General features: G+C 40.6%; 1 long non-coding RNA gene across 5 annotated transcripts in view; it reads left to right on the forward strand.

The window, feature by feature from the left end:
- LOC120396964 overlaps window positions 1-14,272 on the forward strand; it is a 69,067-nt gene extending 54,795 nt beyond the window's left edge. For 3 of the 5 annotated variants that reach the window (XR_005593580.1, XR_005593582.1, XR_005593581.1), the window contains 5 exons: window positions 6,260-6,477; window positions 7,415-7,464; window positions 7,694-7,818; window positions 11,362-11,616; window positions 13,200-14,272. This is a non-coding gene — a long non-coding RNA (uncharacterized LOC120396964). The remainder of the gene's footprint in view (window positions 1-6,259; window positions 6,478-7,414; window positions 7,465-7,693; window positions 7,819-11,361; window positions 11,617-13,199) is intronic. The other 2 variants (XR_005593583.1, XR_005593584.1) reach the window with 2 other exon arrangements.
- Window positions 14,273-19,105: the final 4,833 nt, after the last annotated feature.

The raw sequence follows: 19,105 nt of genomic DNA on the forward strand, positions 1-19,105 counted from the left end.
TGGAATGAAAAATGAGATATCAGTGTAAGATATTATTTGTACAAACATACAATTCAAATAGCAGTATGTATTCTCTTCTGAACTTTATCAATGTGACACAACAGCAAATTCTATTACAGAATTCCAACATGTTCCTTTAAATGAAAAGAGGGTGTTTCTCTGTGACAATATTTGTTTTTTTTCCCCTCACATTTATGCCCTAGACTAAATTATAGTATTTTGTTTGCAATTTTTTTGTCATATCATGTTAGCCTAATATACTACTAATACCAATTTAATACAGAAATGTTAGTACTCCTACTCATCTGATGTTACAGTACCTTATCACATTAGCCTGCTATGACTTTTTCTTATGGTATCAATTTCTGGTATATAATTACATTCCTACCTTATTTTCAGTCTGATGGGCACCACAATTGTTCACATTTCTATGTTGAGACCCTACATAAACTCCATATTTCAGCAGTCAGAAAGCATATGGTAGAGATATAGAGTTGATTTGTTTAGCAGAGTAAAATAATGTACCTATAGATAATTACAGATACTGTTTCTGCACCACTGGAACAACAATAACTTAAAAATGAACAATTATTGTTTTAATTCTTTAAAACGGTACAAATATTTTTCATACAAAACCAAAACCATGCTCCCATTAAGAATCTGCACCACAGGATAACGGGAGTGTCTTGCAGAATCTCAAATAAAACAAGAAGAAATGGATCTCTGCAGCTGTAAAAGAAACTCCCTTGTTTCTCTCCAGTTCATTTTCTCTACTGAGCCATGTTTCATTAGCCCATTCTCATAGATCTAAAAGTCCTTCCATCATTTGAAACAGAGGAAGGGAAAAGGCAAAGACAGAGAAAACAAAGGTCCCCATCCTGCAAACTGTTCTGTGTGTTCTTTTGCCCACATGGAGCCCTACTGGCTGGGACCATCCAGGCTGCAGATGCTCCCACTGGAAGGGACAGGGAGCGAGGGGAGGTTGTCTCTTGTCCCTCGGCAAGCTAAACAACCAGGGTATTATGGGGGGGAGGGGAAACCAAGTAAAGCATGTTATTTCTTGATCATTTTGTTTTCGTATCCTATCATACGATTTCATGCAATGCCTCCTAAGAGTGTGGGCAAAATATTAACAAGCCCACTGTATCAAAACAATACATTGTATAACTGCCCAGACAATCCATTTAGGGCTTGTCTACACAGGAGTTATTCCGGAATAGCTATTCCAGATTAACTCCATGGGTGGACGCTCTTATTCCAGAACAAGAGTACTTTATTCTGATTTAAATTAACCCATTTGGAATAATTCCGTTTTATTCTGAACTAATAGCATGCCACCCATGGAGTTAATCAAGATTAGTTAATCAGCTCTAAATTCATACCCTACATTATCACAGATTAACTTCCATGTGCAGACAAGCCATTACTCCTCAGAATCCCCCTGGTCTGATTATTTGTGACCGTTCTATGCCCACATTTTCTCCAGATCTGTAACTGTTTCTCAGCACTAGGGCACCCATCATATATCACCTATCATGCAATCCTAACAAGCAGTCAGAAACACAGCAGACCAGTTCACACACAGACTGTAACATCTGAATGCATTGTTTCATGTTCCTTGATGCATTAGGGGCACTTTAGTAATAGCTAAAGGGCTTGTTTGAGAGAGTGCTGTGCCATCTTCACAGTCCAGGGTGAAGGAAACACTGATGACAGACGTATAGTATCCTTTTTACTATGGATTTATCATTGTATGTTTGTTTATTCACTGTGCATGCCGAAGTGTGTGAGGCATCATAAAGGATTAGAGGGAGGATGTCAGGGCAAGAGATGTAAAGGGGATATAGTATGATATGTGATGTACACGACACAGAAGCAGCCCCTCTCACAGGAGAACCTTCTGTGTCCTGCTGACTCTCCAGTATGAATGTTTCTCTTATAGGAACATTTTCTCAGCATGTCTTTTTGAGGACTGGTCCTTTTAAATCTGGAGAAGACCTGTAGCTGTTAAGTGGCCATTTTGGAACTGCTACTTGTTGGATACATTTGCCTTCCATTTTTAACATCCTGTTGTTTCCCCTAGTTTTCCTTTAAATTCTTACTCTGTTCTTCACAGTTGCAAACACAAAATCATGGATTGGCGTAGAGATACTGTACATGCTTTTATTATTAGTTGGCTAGCAATTGTTTTTCCTCTTTCAAAATTTAACCATTGCTTGCTTTCAATTCTGAGGGGCCTTCCCCCTCTCCTCCTCCCCCCCCCCAATTTATGTGTTAAACCTAACTTACTTCTAATCTCTTTATTTTCCTCATAGTTTCCTATTTTTTCCTTTGTTATGACTAAACAAAATCAGAAATCTTTGACAAGACAATCGTTTGTCTGTGTCTTGGGCCACAATCAGGGGCGGCTCTAGGCACCAGCGGGCCAAGCGCCCGCTTGGGGCGGCATCCTGGGGAGGGCGTCATTTGGCTCCGGTGGAGCTCCCGCCGGCATGCCTGCGGCAGGTCCACCGGAGCCCGGGACGAGCGGACCTGCCGCAGTCATGCCTGCGGCGGGTCCCGTCTTCCCGCGGCTCCGGTTGAGCTCCCGCCGGCATGACTGCGGCAGGTCCGCTCGTCCCGGGCTCCGGTGGACCTGCCGCAGGCATGCCGGCGGGAGCTCCACCGGAGCCAAATGCCGCCCTCCCCAGGATGCCGGAGCCGCGGGAAGAGGGGACCCGCCGCGGGACTGGGGAAGGGCGGCGCAGCGCTCCGCGCTGCTTGGGGCAGCCTACTTTGTAGAGCCGCCCCTGGCCACAATGGAAGGTGCTCGTGATATCACAGACTTCATGTCAGTTGCAATAAAACAGTAAGATGTCCAAAGGCAGGAACTGCTTCAGGCAGTTAATTACCAGATGAAATTCTATGTTATGTGCTATGCAGGAGGTCAGAATAGATGGTTGTAATGGTCCCTTCTGCCTTTAAAATCTCTAAATCTCTCTGTGTGTTACATTTTAAGGCGGATGTATAAATGGTGACTAATGTGTGGCTTGGCAGGTGAGCAGATTTACAAAGCACAGGTAAATCAGACAGTTTCCTTCTGTCTATCTATATCTATTTATTCTTTTTTTTTTCAACAGCTTAGCAATTAATTAATAATAAATTGTGTACTTGTGGCAATGAACACAAACTGCTCCAGCTAGGGTTGGCATTAATCTGGGCTCACCGATCTCTGCCTTTTTGGGGGTGGTATCCTACAATTTAGTGCAGGTTTTTTCCCCCCTTTGGCTAATGTTATTTTCTTATAGTCAGACCACAACCCCTCTGGGGACTTTTCATATCACAAACACTACTTTCACGCAGAGCTACAGAATCACCCTCTTAAAGGGAAAGTGTCATGCCAGCTCAGTCAAAATTTGATGCAGAAATTCATCCAGCTCTTTAAATGTATAAATTGGACACACTTTGGGAGACCCAAAGTCTGGCTCGGATGTTATAAGTATCTATAATTGGATTGGACTCTATCACTTGCTATCCACGGGCTTCCCAGAATATTATTATTGGTTTTATATCTACACTGCAGTAGCATCTAGGGACCCCAGCGTGTTAGACACATATTGTGCTATGCTCCTAGGTTAGTAGCTCAGTATTCATGCTGACATATTTTCCTTGGGCAGCCCACAAAGAGTGACTTGCAAAATTGTATTTTATTCGCTGTTGCTCACACTTCAAAGGAGTTAAACTCTCACAGCATGAACCCTTCTTATAGGATTTTTTTTTCCTGAAATTCATTAGGGATTCAATCTGTTTCCAACTTTACTCAGATATTGACATATCTTAATAAGTGTTTATCCATAACCTCTTACAGAGAGGCGTACCACATGCGGCGTAGCAACTGAAAGTAAAGGACCTGTAGGATATACAATATCTTTATACACAGGAGCTCTTTACTTACTTCTGGTGAATCCAGTAATACACTTTTTAATTTTTCTACATAGCTGTATTGTGGTTTTATAGATTGACTGTACCTTTGCTTGCATATGCCCTAAGGCCCTGGGAAAATTAAATTCATCATCTCAATAAATTAATACTAACTGTAGCTTAATCAATTATATAGCACTTTACCAAAGGGATTCTAGGAGGTCAAATGACTAGAGTAAAGGGCCACTTTGTTAGGTTACTGTGATTTCCTTTGAATATTAGACTCTCCCTATCTGGTTACTAAAGGGAATTTTCAGATTTCTTTAATACTGAAAAGCTACCTCATAGACCACATGAATTTCCTACTGAAGTTTTAATAGGAGTATTGATGCCGATCTCTGTGATGTAATTGGTTAGTCATCTGGGTAACACAAGTGTTTAGCATGTTTGACCATTAACTAGAAGATTGGTGAGTTGAGGCCTCCTTGCTCCAGGCTGTATTAACTTTATTGAGTATTCCCTGTGAGGGATGATATGCCTCTGCCCACAGCTCTCCACTTTCATCCCTCCAACATGCAGGTCTCTGGACATTCAAAGGGTCCTGTATGATCATAGACAAGAGGGACCATCCTGCAAAGGTAGCTATCCCCTTTTCTATGGGGGTAGGAGAAGACTTGTCCATGGATCCTTGGTGCATGACCCCTTCTTCCTCTTGCCCCATAGCTTTTAATTCTTTCCATAAGAACATTGCCACATATAACTTGCTTATTAAATTTAGTATTGCACTTAGATTAAAACTCTCTTGATTGTATGTAGATACAGACATTTGAAATTCTGGTTGAGATGGGAAGGGCCAGAATTTTGCAAGCTTTCACTCTGTTATAATTTTAGGAGTATCATCTGAGGTGTGTACATTCTGCACACTATAGTTATCTGCAGTTTCACATCTGTGCTCACCTGTGCCATAAGAGAATTTTTTCTTCATATTTCCCATGAGTTCTAATAATTTAAAAATTCAGTTTCCCATCACACGGAGTAACCAAAACTCTGTAGTGATACCATAAACAGCATTGTGTGAGTTACATCACCCTTCCTGGAATGGTGACATCTTGCAGGGAAACATGCTTACATCTCTGGTTCTGTACCAATAGGATGTTTAAGATTTCCTGTAGGATGAGTGACAATTGATTTAGCTTTCAAAATAGTCCAGCACATGTTCACTAGGCTTGAGGTAAAATCTTTTCAGTTATGTTCTAAAGTCTATTCTCATGTATATGAAGAAGCTGAAGAAAAGGGGTGTGTGTGTGTGTGTGTGAGAGAGATACTGCATGTGTTGTGCAGTGCAAGGGCAGTAATATGTACATATTTACAACCATTCAGATGGCTGGCCAGAGTCATGGGGCGAGAAGAGTTTTGGCTGGGAACTGTGCGTGGTTGGTGTATTTCCTCTAGCCAATACAGCTGCTGTAAACTCCTGGCTGAAAACTAAAACTATAGCCTGCCTTCCTGGTAGAACCCCCAAGAGAATGTGCCAACAATAATACCAGCTGTCCTTCCTCAGCATGAATCTCCCAGGATGCAGGGGTCTATACAAGGAGATATAATCTACAACTTCCTCCACTCGCACTAGTGAATCTGGCCAAGAAACTTGCTTTGTGTAGATTGGAAGTTAAATTTAGTTTTATACTAGGTAGCAGCAGCTATTTAATTATTCCCTTATTGAAAAGTCCTACACATTCAATTGAGAGTGATAACCTTTCTAGATAATTTTACACCAACATATAGAATTTAATTGTATCCTAACTATAAATTCCATAGTTTTGTTGGTTTAAAAAATTCTGTTGAAAGAATGCATCCAACGAAGTGGGTATTCACCCACGAAAGCTCATGCTCCAATACATCTGTTAGTCTATAAGGTGCCACAGGACTCTTTGCTGCTCTATTGAAAGAGTATCCTAAATTCGATAGGACTTTAGAATATTCTCTATAGAATTCTATTGGCCTCTTCCTATTACACTTCACTGGGTTTTTCCATGAGGTTTAGCCTATACAGTTGATAGTACAAAGTTTTTTACATTGGAAAATTCATGTAAGCTTGAAAGATGTTACAGGAAATAATATCAAATACAGAACATCCGATTATATCTATTAAATTAAAAGAGGACAATATTGTTTCTTGCTTTAAATGAGCCTAGCTTTAAATCTTTATGAAGAATGTTGTCTGGTGTTTAGAATGGGATTGTGAGTTTAAATGCAAATTGTTGTTATAAAAATTACAACTGGCTTTGAAACAGACGTTTCCACCTTCAGAACTCAACAACACAGTGTTGATTTGTGTGTGTTTGTTTTGTTGTTGCAGGTAATGCAGCTGAATCAGGACTTTGGAGGAAATAATAAATCTTAGAATAAAAACTCATGAACATTCTATCTATGGTACTTCTACATGGCCCACACTATTGTATAATCTGAGCAACTCAAAATCTTTAATGTATTTATCCTCACAACACACCTGTGAGGTAGGGAAGTGCTATTATCACCATTTTATGGGTTGTACACTGAGGCCTGGAGAAACTAAAGGTATGTTTACTCTATGGCAGCTATTGTGTCCTAGCTATGGTGCTGCAGCATAGACACTTCCTACATCGGCTGAAGGGGGGTTTCAGTTAATGTAGGTAACCCACCGCTCCGAGAGGTGATAGCTAGGTCTACGGAAGAATTCTTCCATCGACCTAGTTGTGTCTACAGCGGGAGTTACATTGACCTACTTATGTCACACAGGGCACAACATTTTTCACAATTTTTAGGTGTCGACCAGGCCTAACTGATCTGCTCATAGCCATACAGAAAGTCTGTAGCAGAGCAGAGAGCTTGGATCTCTTGAGTCTTAGGCTAATACTCCTAACCACTGCATTGTTCTTCCTCCCTAATTTTGTGATAACTTCAATGGGCCTGACTTTCCAAGCGTGGATGTTCAACACTTTCTGATAATTAGGCCCCTTGAAGACATCTCAAGTTGGACACCCAGAAACTGGGGCACACCAAATCATTAGTCATATCTGAAAATCTTATTGTAAACCACATTTTGTTAGTTGAGTTACCTGGTAATTATGTTATTTGTTTAAAACTGAGCCCTTGACTTTAATGGGAGTTTGAGTAGTCTTTGAAGGCACAGCTGGACCTAATGTAGATTTTTAGGTTACTTCATGTAAAGTTACACATGGATCATGATAAATGTCTCTATAGCTGTTAAACAAGTTTTTAAATCAAATTGGTTGAATCTGAAGCTTGTCTTGATGATTGCCTGAGAGTTGTAGTAATTTCTTCCCAGGCATCTGTTGAGGCCAGCCAAATGCTGAATGGCATGGAACTGCCAAATAAGGAAGGGGATCCAGGGATCTAGGAGAACCAGGGGACTGGGATGCTAGAATCATTCTCCGGTGGAGAGAGACTTTTCTAGGAAAAGCAAGTGCAAGATCCCCCCCTGCAGAAGATTATATCTTTCTAATTTCTTTAGGGTAGGTCCTGTTGTGCCAGACGATCAGAAATAAGGAGAAAACAGAAAAGGTAAAATAAATCACCGCTGTTAGCTTTGTTTTTTGAAACCACAGTAATTTATTGCCAGATTACTTGAGGGCAAGACACATACTGGGGTGCCATAAATAAATCACGTTCTATTTCTTATACTGCATGTCATCATATTTTGTACATTTCAGAATCCAGACTGCTAGAGTGTTTATATTTCTGTTGTGCCTTTCCACCTTCTCTGTGTCAACTTTTTTTGTTCTTGTCTCAGGATAAGACAGAAAACAACAAATTCCATTTCCACCAAAGGAAGTGTTTAGACTGAGGAATTACACAGAACTTCCTACTTTAAGTATTTGCAAGACATCAACAGCCCTGTCTACATGGGCAAAAAAGGTATGCATTTCAATTGAGTTAGCTTAACTTGATTGAAAACCCCTTCTTAACACCCCAGGGCTATTGCAAGACCAGCTCAAACAATTCTAAAGGTACTAAACCCTTCCTACAGGGCTGTCAAGGGGGCAGATTCAGTCAAGTTCACCTAACTTGATTCAAAAACACACCTTTTTAACTTATGAAAACCAAGCCAAAGGCTTTGCTAAAGGAAGTTGTGGTCAAGTGTATTGTGCAAAAAAATAAATAAATTCCCTTCCAGGCAAGAAATCGACATGATTTGTCAGGCATGCCAGCTATTTGCCAGTTGTCTGATGTGAAAATCTGCCTCTATAAAGGGGGCAGATATTTATAGTTCCTGATCTGTCATCCAGTGTATAGAGCACCTGGATTGTTTCACTAGAAAAAGTTTTATGAAGGGCTCTGAGTCAGATAGGAATTTTATCATAAGGATTTTCCAGAGTATCAACGCACAGAATAAAGGCTGAGTGTAAATGATCAGGTGTAGTCCTGAACGGGCAGCTACCAGAATGCCCTTGCCAGCATGGGAACGATCCTGCCAGCATGGCCTCACACGCACACTGTGCAATTTTGCTCTACCAAACGGTGTCCTCCATGTAGTGTGGCCTTGCTGGGTCACAAAGTGTGGAGGTTGCCATTTTGTTCTCAAAATGGTGTCCTTCATGTGGCAAAAATACTGGTATCCTGTTCTGGTGCGATCCCAGCCCCGCTACAGCACAGCTTTAGATCTGATCCTGTGATAGGCTGTTCACCCGCAACGTCCACTGAAAGCAAAGGGAGTTGAGTGCACTCTGTGCTACACAGAAAACTCATAGCACTTAGGAAGATTGGGCTCCTGATGTCTTGTCAGCTGATCAAATGTGAGGAAGACTAGAAAAGTGTGCCATTGAGTGTTCCCTATCTATTGTATTTCCTGGCCCCAATGGGCCTTGATTTAGTCACTTAAGTGACCACACTGGCACTCCCTGAGGGAGTTAAATAGCAAAACTTGATTAAATACTTTATTTTATGTAGCCCAGTTTTATTAGAGTCAGTTCTTTTTAACCCCCAGTCTTGACATTTTGCCTTCAAGAGGGATTCAGCAAATATTTCACAAATAATTGTCTTTTGCTGGCCTCTTGCTGGCACACTGAGAACTGGAAACTCTTGAGGTCTTTAATGTAGAAGAGCCGTATCCTATCTCTCAAGTGTACAAGTCAGTGGATAAGCAATCCCCAGTTACAAGATAAATGGTAGTGTGGAAACAAGTCAGCTTAGCCAACAACTGCCTAAGCGTCACAGTGTCTTTTCTGTAATTATTGCATTTAATACATCTAGTTACTTGCACAAAAGAGCTTCCGGATACAGCAATTTCCACAGAGGGCTGTTTAGGAATGTACCGGCCCATCATTTAGCTCTGATATTGTTGGGTTGTCAGAATTGATCATAGCTCTTGACGGAACACCTCTAGCTTTTTTTATGGAGTGCTTCAGAGTGACATTTCACATTGTTTAAGTAGGAGTGATCTGTTAGTTTATATTTTATCTAAAACTGCAGAGCAGATGACCTCCCTCAGGGCCTAAATACATGAATCGTATACACATGTTATAATTAATAGTAGAACTGGGAGAGAAATTCATAACAAGGGGCCGAAGAGCTGGGCAGAGCAACTTGTCAAAAAGAAGGAAATTCCACTACAGATTAGCTTATTTTTAAGCATGTCAAGCTCTACATACAAACATGATCTATTGCTTCCTTGTAATGTCTGTTTAAGGCCCAGATGCTCCAGGCAGTGTCAGGGAGTGCTGTAAATTTTGTCTGAGTCAGGGCAATTCTGATTGATCTCTGAGTGTAAAATCGATAAGAAGACACTGTCATTTTCTTAAAGGATGAGCTAGAAAAGGAAAATAAATTAAGACTCTACTGAATGTCTATCTCCAGTGCTCATTAATTCAGTGTGGTCTGTACTTTGTTAATGTTATGTCCACAGCTTTAATCTTCCAGGTGCTCTTCCTGCAGATAGTCGACAGCAGCCCTTTATTATGTTATGTATATTTCATCCACACGTGGTGGAAATAAAATGTCTACCCTCTTCTTTCCCTGAGCTCCTGATTAATCCATTTTATTATTTTTCAGAAATACATCACTTGGGTGCTGATTAACTTAAAAATGGAAAGCCATTGTCTTTCTCACATGTCCTTCATCAGAACTAACGTACCAGCTACTCATTTGTCTTGAGTTGTTACTGCAAATAACGACTACCAAGCATTTCCCCTTATGTAATGTACTTCGGGAAGATTAATTTACTTCTGCTCTTTTTCACCTTTGCTTTTTTGTCTACTAAGACTATTTTGACACATTTTAACTTTTTTTTTTTAAAACTGATTGTATAACTCTTTGTCTCAGTACTTCCTCAGTTACTTTTCAAATGTTTTTATGGCATCCATCCGAGTTGTGGAACTATCTCTGCTCTGGACTTCATCAGTTATAATCGTAAAGCAAAGAAATTCAGCACTTCTGTAGGTTTTTCTCCTCATCCCCCTGCTATAGGTTTAACTCCTAATTCTAAGTGAATTTTCCCCTCATAGGGTATGGTTATAGTTTTTAAATAAAACTTCCAAGATTGTGGGCTCAACTCTGCAACCTTCTCATGCTGGAGTAGTCCCATTGAAGTCAATGGACTACTAGTGTGGGTAAGTGCTGCTCACAGGAGTAAAGGTTACATGATCAAATCGTGTGACATTAAAAGGTCAGGTTCTCTTTATGGCTAAGTGGCACTTTTCAGCTATCTAAACATATGTTCCCAATATATCATTTCTACTAAACATCAACACCAATTCATTTTATAGATCTGAATCTGCATCAGTGTGTTAACATTCAGACCCAAATGACCTTTCTGTCTCTGTATGTTCAAATGTGGAGGCTATTAATAATTAACTGTATCATATTTTTTGGGAATATGGAGCACATAGCTGCTTTTTTCTTTTAATGTTCACAAACATGATATATGCTACTTGCCTATAACTTCATTATGTACCTCTAGGGTGCATAGATTGGAGAAGCAGACAGAGATGGCTCAAAAATAGGACCTTTTGGCTTCAACAAGCATTTAATTCATATTCATGAAGTATCTTACTCCCTTCCCTTAACAAAGCACAACACATGCCAATTAATTAATTTTCATGGAGAGGTCATTGGTGGGACTAGATCTCGGCCCGTCTGTTTCCCTGGTTGAGCAGGCTTCTACTGAACTAAATGAGCAGATTTGCAAGTTTCAGCTAGCAGAGTCTTTTAACATTTCATCTACAAATTGTCTGTCATAGCTTTCTTTCTATTTATTTACTTCATTTAGGTCTTTGACAGCAACTCAGAAAAGGAAAAAACCCTTACACGCTACAGCAAAATATCTCTAGGACTAAATACAATGAGCCCAAATTCTATCCTGTGTTTCCTTTACCCATATTTCTCTCTGAAAAGTGACTTAAGTAAGACTGCCTGTGGACTGAAATGCTTAACTGGTGCTCATTGTTGTTGTTATGCTTTCAGATTCTTCTGTACTCCATGAGTTGTGAATGGTGTTACAGACGGTAGACGTCAAAAAAGGGAAGACGTTTGGAAAAACCCCGACATTGTTGCCACAGGACTGCCCTTCATTATTTTCTGCAATCTGAAAATTAGTTAACGGGTATCCATCATAGAAGTGCTTCTTATACAATTTGGGCTAGACTGTGCTGCTCTGATGTTCGAGGCAGAGTAAAGGATGCAAGGAGCTGGCTCCCTGACTTTCATCTGAGTGCACAGGTTGGTCACACTCTGCTCCCTATATTCCACTTAATGCACAGACTCCATGAGGCTAGCACCACTGCTACCACTAACACCCCCAAAGTGACAGGGAAAAGGTGGGGTCATGGCAACTACAGCCCAATGGGATGAGGGAGGGGCACTCATTAGTCCTTTACAGTCTTTCAGGTTGTCCATTGAGATAATGTGAGGTTTTTCAGTAGAAAAAGTCGTAAATGGTCTTCAGACAGTGCTGCTCAATATTAGGAAGAAGATTATTGTCATGAACTGAACACACAGTATAGCCTCAGATATGGAACTGCCTTTTGGTTAAATAAACATTGGCTTGATTGTTGTCTGAACAACAAATCTGTAAACCATTCTGGCTGTCAGTTCTTTACAAAGGCAATAAGCATTTGCGAGCAGGAGGGATTTCTTAGTGTTTCTGCTGCCCAGCTAACATCTCTAGATCAGCCGAACTTGGGAGTTAAGTTGGAATCTTACCATCAAAATCGAATTGCACTCAGTGTATGGTATTATATAAGTATGTTTTTCAAGCAGATTGTAAATGTGACTGTAATATAGCAATACGTTTATAAATTGTATCATAGTCGACACTTTTATACTGTCCTTGAAAAATGCACCTGTAGTCAAACTGCTGGAATGTATTTTAATAGTACTATATTATAAAAATGCACATAGTAAATATATAATACTGTGCACAAAATACATGTAGCAAATGACAGTGTAGATAATACATTCTGTGATACACTTTCACCAAGCCCTCTACCTGGGTTTTCACAGGTTCACATGCAAAACAGCATGCAGGAATACATGTAAACATCTGTGTGCATACTTTAAAAAATTAAAATATCTGCACTTGTGCAAGGATGAACATTTTAGTGGCTGGAGTTCTAGATCCTTTCAGGTGTTATAGTTTTTTAAATGTGCCTCAGATGGCTTTAGGACTACAGTAGAACCTTAGAGTTACGAACACCTTGGGAATGGAGGTTGTTCGTAACTGAAATGTTCATAACTCTGAACAAAACATTATGGTTGTTCTTTCAAAAGTTTACAGCTGAACATTGACTTAATACAGCTTTGAAACTTTACCATATAAAAGAAAAATGCTGCTTTCCCTTTATTTATTTTTTAGTAATTTACATTTAACACAGTACTATACTGTATTTGCTTCTTTTTTTTTTTTGTCTTGGCTGCTGCCTGATTGTGTACTTCTGTTTCCAAATGAGGCGTGTGGTTGACTAGTCAGTTCATAACTCTGGTGTTTGTAACTCTGAGGTTCTACTGTACACATACATGCACATGCAATTTTGTGTCGGCAGCTCAAAATTTTGTCCTGTCTATCCACTGAAGAGACACAAAAGAAATATCAGTAGGTTTTCATGCTAAAAGATGTCTACCAATGAACCAACTTGATTCCACTGAAATAACTCCAGCATCTAAAGTTCCAGTTCAGGCAGGCTAAGGAGGGGACATGGCTGTTGTCAGACCTCATTTTCTTTTATGAGAGATGTGAAACAATACAATGTTAAGGACCTAACCCGGTTTGCTTTATTCATGTGAAAATTTCCATTGACTTATAGATGCACTTACAATTGCCTGTTTCTTCTTTGATGGGACTGCTTTTGTAAGCAAGATTGACCCTAACAGCTGATCCTGCAATTCTTACCCATGAGAGTAGACCCAGTGAGGTGAATAGGACTACAGACCTGAATGAGGGCTGCAGGGTTGGGTCCTGAGATTTTAATGGGCGTGATTTCCCCAGATAATGACCAAATGTTATTTAAAAACTTTAAAACCGAATGTAATTGTTACTTTGTTTTTAAAACTAAACAGAATTGTTGACTGTAGAGATAACTTTCTTACATAAGAATGAAGACAGTATGTTGGATAAGATCTGGTTTACAATTTACAAAATCATACAGAGACAACTTCCCAGGTCCTTCACCTTTTACTCAGGTGGACTCCCTTGGATTTCAGTGGACATAGTTTAAACTAACTGAGTCCAAACAAAATTGAATGAAACTAGACAAATACAAATCATTTACAGATATTGTGTATGGAGTAAATATAATGCACAGATGTATTGGTGGTTATTCAAAGTTTTAAAAAATGTGTAAACCTGTTTTACGTGGTTTCTAAACAAAATAAGCCACCTCTGAGCTCAGTTAAATGAAGTCAATGGAATCACATTTGGCTAGAATGTGGCCAAATAACTTTAGTGTGCTGTGTTATTTGTATGTAACTAAAGAATAATTATGAACAGTTAAGTGACTGGTTATTATAAGTCTGTGCATGAGATTTTGATTGATAAGGCCTAGTCTCATAATCAGCTGGGTCCTGGGTAAATAGACTGATGAGGAAGAAAGTCTGGAAGCTTCTGGGAGACAGAGAATCCTGTAGGAAGTGCAACAGGAGTGCTAATCTCAGGAGGTGAAAAGTTTGTAAGAATGGGTACCCAGTTGATTTAATACTGTAGGACGGGACCCAGGATGGTAAAGTGGAGATAAAAGCCAGAAAGGGAATGGGAAGATTAGTGATTTATATGATTAAATAAGTTAAGTGAATCTTGAACAGTGATGAACTGAATTATTCAAATAAATTTGGCATATTGATCTTATGGGATTTATCTATGGGAATCTACATAAAAAGAAGTTTCAAACTCTCTGACAGTGTTAATTGCCTGTGTTATTGATTTAGACAATCTAAAATTTATTAATCTCATTGTATATTTTGGTTATTAAACATCTAGGAATGTACTTTCAATGCAGCAAAATATAGCTATGCATCTCCCATTTTAGATTGCAAGATTCTTAAGGCAAGCACCTGTCTCAGTTTATACATATAAAGCACCATGCTGACCTACTGTAAGCACTATATGAATAATAATAACCACCAGCTCAAACTGATTGCTTTTCTGAGATAGACACATCCTCTCTCCACTGTAGTAACTAGTAAAATAATTCCCAAAGACAGAAGAAAGCAAAGTAATCTCTGATTATGTTTATGTGGTACATTCTGATTTTCCATTATGTGGATGATTCTTGAAAAGGGATGAGAAACCACAAATGTTCACTCAAGTATTTTTTCCTCTGGAGTGTTCCATTGGAGAAAAGGGGGTTGCTCCTTTGCAGGGAAATGGCAGGTGATTTGGCCTCCAAATGGAATGGATCACTGGAGGCTAGGGCAGCTAACCGCATGCTGATCCTTTACTTATGTACAGGCTCCTGGCTTATTCAAAGAATCACCTGCCAGCCACTGCCCCAGGCTGTTCCTGTAAGTAGGTTCCACATTGTGGATGGAGACAATGAGAAATTCCTTCTCACAGGGCCTACATTAACTGAGCTGCTAAAGTCCCATAGGGTTTTTTTCCTACAACGCCAGGGACGGTGGTTGTGCCCTCCACCCAGCAATGGCCCATTCCTTCCCATGGATAGAACAATTTCCCTGAGATCATTGAGAAGGGTTAGCGCCACGCTGACTCCATAGGTTTTTCACCCCCTCTCCCTTTACAGCATTTACAGCAAGGAAACAAAGGAAAAATATACTCATTTCATCTTATAAAAAGCATAAGCAAGCACCCATCCTCAGGGCACCCTCCTGCAGTTTATTTGCACAATAAAATTTATATATAACTTCAGTAGTATATATACAGTGTTTTATATACAAGTAGGTGGGGCCAGAACTATTACCTTCTTCTCCAGTAGAATATAAAGAACAAAGATTATATATATATATATATATATATATATCTCAAATTGAGTCCATAGTCCCAAATAGACCAGTTCTTATTTGTTTTGATTGCATCCTTTCACTGCCATTCCTTCTTTTACCACATAATACTCAAGCCTTTCCTCCTCACTTTGAAGGTGTTACATAATATTGCCTTGCTTACCTACCTGCTCTCCTTGCCTCTTGTAATTCTCTCCCACTTCCTTTGCACATCCTAATCCTCTCACCTTCTGCTTCCTGTATCACCTTCTCCCAGATTTTGCTTTGTGTTTTTTACAATAATGTTGTCCTTATGTCTGGAATACTAATTCCTAGAATAATCTTGTCACCATTCACCAATGTCAAGAGTCCTCCTTCTCTTTTCTTCAAGAAATCTCATCCCTTTTTCTAGTCACTTGGAACCAGTGCTTAATTTGTAATGAAAAAGGTGCTGGGACTCAAGCAATTAGGTGCTGGGGCTCAAGGATTTTTTTTTTACCTTCATAACTGATGCAGTAAGCCCAGAGGTTGTGGGGCTATGAACTGCCAAGCTGAGAGAGGCCCCGCGGGGCTCAGCCCTGGCACACATTAAGCACTGCTAGTAACCCCTAGCTTCCCCATCTTCTGACCATCTGTCCTATGTTTTGTCTTGCCTTATTTAGACTGTAAGCTCTGTGGAGGAACAAACATGCTTTACATTATAAAGCGCTATGTAAATGCATAGCATTTATAAATATTTGATAAAAACAATCTTTCATGGCCTCCCAGAATTCTTCTTCTTTCTCTTCTATGGAACTGAGCCACAATTTCAGCTTCATAGCAAATACCGTTTTATGTTGGTGCTCAATAACATGAGTAATCAGAATCCTGTGGTTACCCAATTTGCTGTTGAATTCCCTCCCACATCCCTTTAACTGGATCAATAGGGGTTTCCCATCTCTCTGACACAACCCTACCCACAGTTTCACAAAGAGTAATGTAAAACCGTGATCTCCTTTGAATAGGATCTTTTAATCAGGTCAAGATATGTTATGCTTCTAAGATGAAGATGAAATGATATTTTTCAGATACTTCTTTCATAATCTTGGCTATTGCATTATAGATTCCTGTGGTATAGAGGATAATAATGGTGGCATTGGGTTCTGCCCAGTACTTTTGATTTAGAAAGCTTCTTGTTATGATAGGGAACCCCATATCCCCCCCTAATTTGTGGATCTTGACAGACTTTATCATAAAGAACTTACAAGAGCCTCTGTTATGCAGAATAAAGAAAATAAGTTTGGTGTCGAGGACCAGTTGCAGATTTGGGAGCCAGAAGTCCAGAGTTTCAATTGCAGCTTTGGGCTTGGCTACACTTGCAGATGTGCAGCGCTGGGAGTTACAGCTGTCTTCGTACAGCTGTGTAGGGAAAGCGCTGGAGTGTGGCCACACTGACAGCTACCAGCGCTGCAGTGTGGCCACATTTGCAGCATTTGCAGCGGTGTTGGGAGTGGTGTATTATGGGCAGCGATCCCAGCGTTCAAGTGGCTGCAACATGCTTTTCAAAAGAGGGGGGTGGGGTGGGGTGGAGTGGAGTGTGACAGGGAGCGTGGGGGAGAGAGAGAGTGGATTTTTGGACTTGCAAGTTCTGATCCCTTCCATTCTTTTAAGTTTGCCCAAGGCGATATCAGTGCAACCCTCGGCTCCTCTCACCTCCTCGTTCATGCTCCCACTGTGTCAGCTCCCTGCCTTTCAAATTCTGACCATTTTCCGACCCGTCATTCACTCTTAAATGCAAATAGCCTGCAGACCAGATAAGCAGCTGCTCCGACGGACTCCCTTTCCCGCCCCCCGCGCCGTGCTGTTTCTCTCCTCAAGCAAACGTTAGCTGTAGACATTCATCCCCCTGCCTGCCTCATTCATAGCAAACAGGAACTGTGTTTGTTTTTTAGATCAGCAGCTCCTGGAGCCCCGAGTTCACAACAAAACAAAGAGAGGCATCATAACAAAACAAAGAGTTCTTTAGTTAAAAGCATTATGGGAAAATTCTGGAGGCCAATTACAGTGCTTTCGGTGGCCACACTTGCTCTCCAGCGCTGCAATAGTTATACCCGAGGCAGAGCAGGAGTACAGCCAGCGCTGCAGCCAGTGAGATGCAGCGCTGTATGTGCCTTGCAAGTGTGGACAGTGACTAAGTTGCAGCGCTGTAAAGCCTCCACCAGCGCTGCAACTCTCCAGTGTAGCCAAGCCCTTTGGCAAGTTCTTATTTGACTGTAGGAAAGTCACTTAACCTCTCTTTGTTTCCCTAGCAGCAAAATGGAGACAATAATGTGTGAGTTCCTACCTTACAGACACATGGTAAGGATTAATTAGTTAATGTTAAAGGAGTTCTTTGAAGAGGCCAAGTATATAAATGATCATTTTAACAAAGCATAGCAAGTGCATAGCAGTCAAATTCTGGTCATTTTTTCAAGTGATTTTGCTCATTGGTAGGGACCTTTTATGTCCATTCTCAGTTTGGAGTTAAAATCCCTAGGTATGCCCAATCAGGGGAGGCTCCAGGCCCCAGCACGCCAAGCGCGTGCTTGGGGCGGCATGGTCCCATGGCTTTGGTGGACCTCCCGCAGGCGTTTGCCATGCTTGGGGCAGCGAAATGTCTAGAGCTGCCTCTGTGCCCAATAGAAACGTTGACACACATAAATTATTTTGATAGGATTGTGGCCATAATAAAGGCAATTATTTCATTAAACTTCTGATTGCTGTTTTCTTAACTCCTACATTCATTATGTCATGGCCCAGAAAAAAGGACGAGGCTGATTTTTTTTTTTTCCTTTCACTTACTCCAATGTAAATTAAGAGTAACTCTGCAGAGGTAAATGGAATTATATTGGTGAAAAATTGGTGTGAGAGGAGGCTCTTGCCAAAAGATTTTAGTGGGATCATCAAATAAAGCATCATTTGTCAAGCTAACATCTGGCAATAGGGTTCCCCACAGAGCTGCACACAGCTCTTCTGTTACAAAGTCAAGAGCCACTAAATATTTTGTTGACCTGGCTATTCTGCCAGCATGGTAAAGTCTTCACGTGTGTATAGTGGTATCATTCATATTATGTTCTTGTGGTCTATTCTCTAAAACTTATCAGTCCCAAAACTGCATAAAAACCGTTGGAAAGGAGAACACATTAGTTCTAACAAAAGCTCTGTGAGGGCTGTGATTTAGGCAGATTCTCCACACACACATGCCCCCAAGTCCGCATGAGTATACTACAGGGTAATACAAGGAAAAGTAGCAGGGATTGGCATCTATGAAAATCCTACAGATTCCCAGCCAGGCCCATGTACAAACCATGTTCTCTGTGCTGCAGTCTGATCTCCCCACTAGCTAGCGTGGTAGAAATGGACCAGTCACCATGCTGCCATTGGCTGCCGGGTCCACAGCTGCACCCAGCCCACAGCAGGAGTTAGTGCTGCAGTATTATTCGTACATAACAGTTACTGTGGACTCGATGCAGTGTGGCCATGCACTGATCGGGACTGTCCCTCAGCTCCTCCTCCTTGGCTGGTCATTCCCCCGGTTTCTGTGTAGCTTTGTGATCAGGATAATGGTGGCTCCATGGAGGCAAAGAACATAACATAGAGATACCTCCCTGCTTTGTGCTGCCCCTTGGCAGCTGTTTCTTGTGGTTTTTGCTTTCCTCAACACCAGGCAGCTGCCGTGAGCATATGGGCCCTGGTCAATAATATTGCTGCTGTTTTCTTTGAAGTGTTTACATTTTTTCATTTTTAGAAATGGGCTCAG

The sequence above is a fragment of the Mauremys reevesii genome, linkage group 2 (genome assembly GCF_016161935.1).
Source record: "Mauremys reevesii isolate NIE-2019 linkage group 2, ASM1616193v1, whole genome shotgun sequence".
NCBI classification, from domain to species: Eukaryota; Metazoa; Chordata; order Testudines; family Geoemydidae; genus Mauremys; species Mauremys reevesii.